The following is a 7,646-nucleotide window of genomic DNA, read 5'->3' on the forward strand; positions in this document are numbered from 1 at the left end:
AATTACAAGATCTTAGGAACTCCAATCTCAGGCTTACCTTCACACACACACACACACACACACACACACACACACAATCTACATGTCTCTCACTGCTGTGATAATGATGTTTGTCCTTCATCCTTGAAGACCATGACATCAGGGACAATGCCATGACAAGCATATGAATTAGATTTGAGTGAGGGGGTAATGTGCTCATTTCAATTCCATTTGTGGTTGCTATGGTAGTGCCAGACTAAATGATTTCTTGGGCCTTATTCAACCCAAGGGTCAGACATTTCTTGCCCCTGACCTAGATATTCCCTCCTTCCCTATTTCTAGAAGGTTGGAAATATTAACTTCTCAGGCTCATTCGTGGCTTATGTGTGTTTAGAAAAGGACATAGGCAGAAAGCAGCCAGAACTGCAACACTGGGTTAACATAACTAACTGCCTTTTGATTCAATTTCATCAGTCACAAAATGGAGATAATAACTTTTGACCTACATGCTCAAAAGGGTATTGTGAAAAGAATGCTTAAGTGAACCATCTCTGTCTTTCCAGATGAGAGTTCAAATGATGGCATCAGTGGTTTAGGGATCATTACAGACTTTCCTGAAGGATCCACCCAATTCACATTAATTTCCTTTGCTTAATCACTCCCTGCCTGTACCCCTCATTTAGCAGTCTCTTAGGCTTAGGTCTCTTAGGTCAAACTCAATGTGTCCAAAACAGTCTTTCCCTCAAAGCCCTTCCTTCTTGCTAATTTCATTCTTTTTTTGCAAGGCAATGGGGTTAAGTGGCTTGCCCAAGGCCACACAGCTAGGTAATTATTAAGTATCTGAGGTCAGATTTGAACTCAGGTACTCCTGACTCCAGGGCTGGTGCTCTATCCACTGCGCCACCTAGCCACCCCTCCTAATTTCATTCTTGACTCCTCATCCCATTTTTCTCCTTGTTTAGCAAATCTTGTTGATTCCACCTCCTCAACATTTTTCCCATCCATCCCTTCCTGTCAATTACAGCACAAGCACCCAGATCCAAACCCTCATCATCTCCTAATTATTCTCCCTACAGCTAATCTTTCTTCTTTCATAAGACACACTCTTCTACAAATACATACAGTATCAGTGAAAAGGTAGGCACACACACAGAGTAGCAAATAGAAATGAAAGCATTCTCAGGGGATGATTACAGTCAAAATAACTCATGACTTGCATGCTGCATGATGGCCTCTGCATGATGGCCCCTGATGGATGGATCACTCCCTTGGACTACCTGATATTGCTTCTTCAACTCCTCCAGCTGTCAGTTGCCATCCTTAGTAAGTATACTACAGTAGCTACCTTGACCTTGGGACTGGTAGAAGCCCTCACAGTTTTGCCTCTTCAGGGCTTCACAAGAGAGGCCTCCTTCTCCCCAAGCAGGAAGTAGGAGAGAAGAGTTGTCCAGGCAAGCTAATATCCTCAAAAACTTAGACCTAGCCTTTGCATTTGCTTCGCTAATACATACATGCTCATGTACACACACATACACACACACATGCACACACACACACACACACACACACACACACACACCACAGACCACACTCTTGATAGTTTTTTCCATTCTTATGGCAGCCTCATATACTCTTCAGGATGCAATGTGTCTCCTGGACAGGTCAATCAACTGGGATCCTTGGACTTTCTCTCCTCTATGGCTCAACTCAACTGGGTAGCTGGATTCTTTGGTCCTGATGGTGAAGAATATTTTCTCTCAAGATCTGGTTTCTTCTTCTCACTCTCTTCTCACTGCCAGAGTTAATTCCTTGACTCCTTAAGTGCCTTCACTCTGGACCAATTCCAGAATTGGCAAGCTTGCTTTCTATTTACTTTGTAATTTTTTTAATGATCCATTTGGTTACTTTCATTTAATAAATAAGTTTTTTTCTTTCCCTTTAACCTCTCCCTATGCCCAGTTTAAAAAGAAAAAGAACCAAATAATCAAGCAAAAAAAATTCCCATATTTTGTCATAATTAAATATTCTGTCACTTGAATCAATCACCTCTACCAAGAGACAGGTACATGCTTCATCATCTGTCCTCTGGAATAATGATTGGCCATTTAATTGATCAGCATTCTCATTTTCTTCAAGGCTACTGGTCATTACAATATTGTTCTTCTTACATAAATTGTTTTCTGTGTTCTGCCTACTTTGTTCTACATTTCTTGACAATCTTGACAAATCTTCTCAGGTTTCTTCCATTTCATCATTTATAATTGTACAGTAATATTCCACTATATCCATATACTATAATATAGGGGCAGCCAGGTGGCACAGTGGATAGAACACTGGCCCTGGAGTCAGGAGGGCATATAATACATTTTACCATTTCCCATTTAATGAGCTCCCCTCTTCATTTCTATTTTTTAACACTTCTATAATTGTGCTATAACTATTTCTGTACATATAGATAGATCCTTTTCCTTTTTCTTTGATCTCTTTGGGGCTTAGGGTTATCAATGGTCAAAGGTCATGTATACATTGTAAAATGGCGGGGGGGGGGGAGGCATAGTTTCAAATTGCATTCCAGAATGACCATACCAATTCACAGCTCCAACAATAGTAGATCAATGTCTCTATGTGTCCACAGCCCCTCCAACATTTGTCATTCCATTTTAGTCATTTAATCATAGCTGATTAATGGTAGGAAGTGAACCCTCAGTTGTTTTTATTAATACATTTTTATTAAAGATTTTATTTGAGTTTTACAATTTTTCTCCCAATCTTACTTCCCTCCCCCCGCCATGGAAAGCAATCTGTCAGTCTTTATTTTGTTTCCATGTTGTACATTGATACAAATTGAGTGTGATGAGAGAGAAATCACATCCTTAAGGAAGAAACAAAAAGTATAAGAGATAACAAGATAAGACAATAAGATACCTGGTTTTTTTTTCTAAATTGAAGGGAATAGTCCTTGAACTTTGTTCAAACTCCACAGCTCTTTCTCTGGATACAGATGGCATTCTCCATTGCAGACAGTCCAAAATTGTCCCTGGTTGTTGCACTGATGGAACAAGCAAGTCCATCAAGGTTGATCATCACCCCCATGTTGCTGTTAGGGTATACAGTGTTTTTCTGGTTCTGCTCATCTCACTCAGCATCAGTTCATGCAAATCCCTCCAGGCTTCCCTGAATTCCTGTCCCTCCTGGTTTCTAACAGAACAATGGTGTTCCATGACATACATATACCACAGTTTACTAAGCCATTCCCCAACTGAAGGGCATTTCCTTGATTTCCAATTCTTTGCCACCACAAATAGGGCTGCTATGAATATTTTTGTACAAGTGATGTTTTTGCCCTTTTTCATCATCTCTTCAGGGTATAGACCCAGTAGTGGTATTGCTGGATCAAAGGGTATGTTCATTTTTGTTGCCCTTTGGGCATAGTTCCAAATTTTTCTCCAGAAAGGCTGGATGAGTTCACAGCTCCACCAACAGTGTAATAGTGCCCCAGATTTCCCACAACCCTTCCAACAATGATCGTTATCCTTTCTGGTCATATTGGCAAGTCTGAGAGGTGTGAGGTGGTACCTCAGAGAAGCTTTAATTTGCATTTCTCTAATAAGTAATGATTTAGAGAAATTTTTCATATGGCTATGGATTGCTTTGATCTCCTCATCTGTAAATTGCCTTTGCATATCCTTTGACTATTTGTCAATTAGGGAATGGCACTTTAAAAAAAATATGACTCAGTTCTCTGTATATTTTAGAAATGAGTCCTTTTTCAGAATCATTAGTTGTAAAGATTGTTTCCCAATTTACCATATTTCTTTTGATCTTTGTTACAGTGGTTTTATCTGTGCAAAATCTTTTTAATTTAATGTAATTGAAATCATCTAGTTTGTTTTTGGTGATGTTCTCCATCTCTTCCTTAGTAATAAACTGCTTCCCTTTCCATAGATCTGACAGGTAAACTAGTCCTTGATCTCCTAGTTTGCTTATAGTATTGTTTTTATGTCTAAATCCTGTATCCATTTGGATCTTATCTTGGTAAAGGGTGTAAGATGTTGGTCTAATCTAAGTTTCTTCCATACTAACTTCCAATTTTCCCAGCAATTTTTATCAAAGAGAGAGTTTTTATCCCAATAACTGGACTCTCTGGGTTTATCAAACAGCAGATTACTATAATCATTTCCTGCTGTTGTTCCTAGTCTATTCCACTGGTCCACCACTCTATTTCTTAGCCAATACCAAACAGTTTCTCAGTTGCTTTTAATTTGTATTTTTCTATTAGACATTTGGAGCATTTTTTTTCATGAAGCTATTCAATAGCTTGGATTTCTTCCTTTGAAAAGTGCCTCTTCACATCTTTTCATCATTTATCAATTTGAGAATGACTTATTCTTATCAACTTAAGTCTTGGAAATGAGCTATTTATCAGAGAGAAACTTGCTGCAAAGATATTTTCCCCAGTTACTTATTTCCTTCTAATTTTAGCTTTACTGGTTTTGTTTCTGCAAAACCTTTTAAATTTCATATTGTCTATTTTATCTTCTCTCTATCCCTTGCTTGTTCATGAACTCTTTCCTATCCATAATTTGGAAAATTAATTTCTTCCTTGCTCCTCTAATTTTCTTATATCACTTTTGATGGGTATCTATTTGGAGCCCACTGCAAAACTTGTTTTTTTTAAAGATTTTATTTGAGTTTTGAGTTTTACAATTTTTCTCCCAATCTTACTTCCCTCCCCCCACACCGAAAACAATCTGTCAGTCTTTATTTTGTTTCCATGTTGTAGATTGATCCAAATTGAGTGTGATGAGAGAGAAATCACATCCTTAAGGAAGAAACAAAAAGTATAAGAGATAACAAGATCAGACAATAAGATATCTGGGTTTTTTTCCTAAAATAAAGGGAATAGTCCTTGGTCTTCAAACTCCACGGCTCTTTATCTGGATACAGATGGCACTCTTCATTGCAGACAGCCCAAAATTGTCCCTGATTGTTGCACTGATGGAACAAGCAAGTCCATCAAGGTTGAACATCACCCTCACGTTGCTGTTCAGGTGTACAGTGTTTTTCTGGTTCTGCTCATCTCACTCAGCATCAGTTCATGCAAATCCCTCCAGGCTTCCCTGAATTCCCATCCCTCCTGGTTTCTAATGGAACAATAGTGTTCCATGACATACATATACCACAAAAACTTATTTTTTTAAAGGCCTCAAGGGTTTTTCTAGTCTTTCTGTCAACCTAAAATTCTATCAAGTTTAATTAAGAAAGGAAGGAAAGGGGGCAGCTAGGTGGCACAGTGGATAGAGTACCAGCCATGGAGTCAGGAGTACCTGAGTTCAAATCCAGTCTCAGACACTTAATAATTACCTAGCTGTGTGGCCTTGGGCAAGCCACTTAACCCCACTACCTTGTAAAAACCTAAAAAAAAAGGAAGTAAGGAAAAGAAGGAAAGAAAGAAAAAAAATTTAAATATGTTTAAAAATAAAAAAGAAAGCATAAGTAAGCACTTCTTTATGTTTCCTTTTCACTTCCTTTATATCATATTTTCACTGATTACATATTGCTGTTCCTCAGAAACTCTATGTTTCAGTCAAATTTGTCTGCTATATATATTGTTCTACCTCCTGTCTCTTGGCTTTTGCCCTGGCTGTCCCCATGCCCGGAATATTCTCCCTCTTCCAACTCCATCACTTGGAATCCTTTGTTCCTGTTTAGGCTCAGTTCAAGTGCCTATTCAAGTGTAAGCTCCTTGAGAGCAGGAACTGCTTGCTTTTGTCCTTGTATCCATTTGTTATTAGTTGATCTATCAAACTACTTGTCTAATGTGGATTGAAAACTTTCCCCAGGGCTCTAATTTTTGCTCTGAATATCTTTAGGATTCTTGGTTTCCTTCCTCCCCTGGTCAGATAGCACATTGCCAAAAGCATGGCCATTTAGTCACAAAGTTCCCATATTGGTAAAGCCTTGGTTTATTTTGGGTCCAACATCCATGTTTTCCTTATTAATAGGAATAAGGAAAAAGATGGGAAAATTGTTTAAAAGGTTTCCTGCAATACCTAGGCAAGCACTAGAGAGGTTGTACTAGTCAATTTTCCTAATTTTCTGCATTCAAAAGGAGGGAAATACTTCCAGGGTGGCTTCCAAAGCATTAGTGTCTGCTCAAGGCAAGGGGGCTTATCATAGCAAATTAGAGGGAGATAAAAGGAATCTGGAGTTGAATATGATCAGAAGGGGCTGAGGTCTTGGGACAGAAACCAAGGAACTCATCTTCTCAGCTGCTACCTCCCACCTTCCCTCCTTCACCTGAGGCACTATCCTCCAGATCTTTTCCCAGACAAGCCCCATCCCATATGCTACTACGAGGTCCCCTTCTCAACATAAGTAAAATAATTTAACTTAAAGTCTGCAAGTGCTGCTTAGTAAGTTTCATAAAAGCTCAGCCCCTGAAACGAGGCCTCTCCCTTTGGAGAGGAAAAACCCATTACAGCAAAAAATCCTGAGAATTGTTCATCTCTTTTTATGGGGAAAACCTACACAATCTCGTATACAATGTAGTCTCCTCTAGCAGCAATCTGCAGTGACCATGGGGTCAATGGTACTCAGTCAAAGCATAGTCTTGTAAAAGTCTCAGGGAATGCACCATATAAGATCATTAATGAGTAAGCTCAAAAGATATCAGTGACCCAAATTACCCATCTATGTATTGTACCCTGGACACATGTATCGATAGAGTGTGCCCTTTCACCTGTACTCCTCCATTCTTTCCATTGAAGGTGTGTGTATTTGTGGGAGTATGCCCGAGATTTAGAGAGGAATGTTTTTATTATTTTTTTCTTACTTTGACATTTCATTAAAAGGCTGCTTTAAATAAATTGTGTGCTCTGGCTGACAAATTAAAGTTAATCCTTTGGTGGGGACTCTTGAACTCTGAAGTATATGTGGACTCATAGATTACCTTGAATCTGGGGTAATTTATCTGGGAGAAATTCATATAGTGCTGAGAGTTGGGAAAAATGCCCCCAGAGACTACAAATATAACTGCCACATGAGGGAGAATGTCCTAATAATTACAACTGTTCCAAAGAGAAATGGGTTCCTTAGTAAGTAGTGAGTTCTCATTGCTGGAAATTATTATTCCAAGTCTTGGTGAGCCCTTGTTGGAGTTGCTGCAGAAGGGTGAGGCAATCCAATGATTAGATGATGTCTTAGGTCAGTTCCAGCTCTGAGATTGTGTGATTGATTCTATTCTATAAATAATGGAGCTGGGACTGGAAACCACATGATTCTGTTAGTACATTTACCCTTTTTCTGTGCTATGTGGCCTTCAAGCTTCATTCTATAAAAAATGGAGCTGGGACTGGAACTCACATCTGATTCTGTTAGTACATTTACCTTTTCCCATTGCTATGTGGCCTTTGAGCTTCATTCATTCACTTATTCTTTCATTAAAAATATTTATTTCCCTATTGAATAAATAGATCCATTGGGGGGAGGTAGACAATGTTGCTCTCTTCTGTGGCTCCTAACTGATGCTCTCTTTTCTCATAATTCACAGTCTAGTGTATGGATATGACACAAGAAAACACAAATCACTGTTGTGTATGCATACAGTATGATAGGATAAGTGCACTAGAGGGCTTCAAAACAAAGTACCCTGTGAGATCAGAGGG

The sequence above is a fragment of the Macrotis lagotis genome, chromosome X (genome assembly GCF_037893015.1).
Source record: "Macrotis lagotis isolate mMagLag1 chromosome X, bilby.v1.9.chrom.fasta, whole genome shotgun sequence".
Taxonomy (NCBI): domain Eukaryota; kingdom Metazoa; phylum Chordata; class Mammalia; order Peramelemorphia; family Peramelidae; genus Macrotis; species Macrotis lagotis.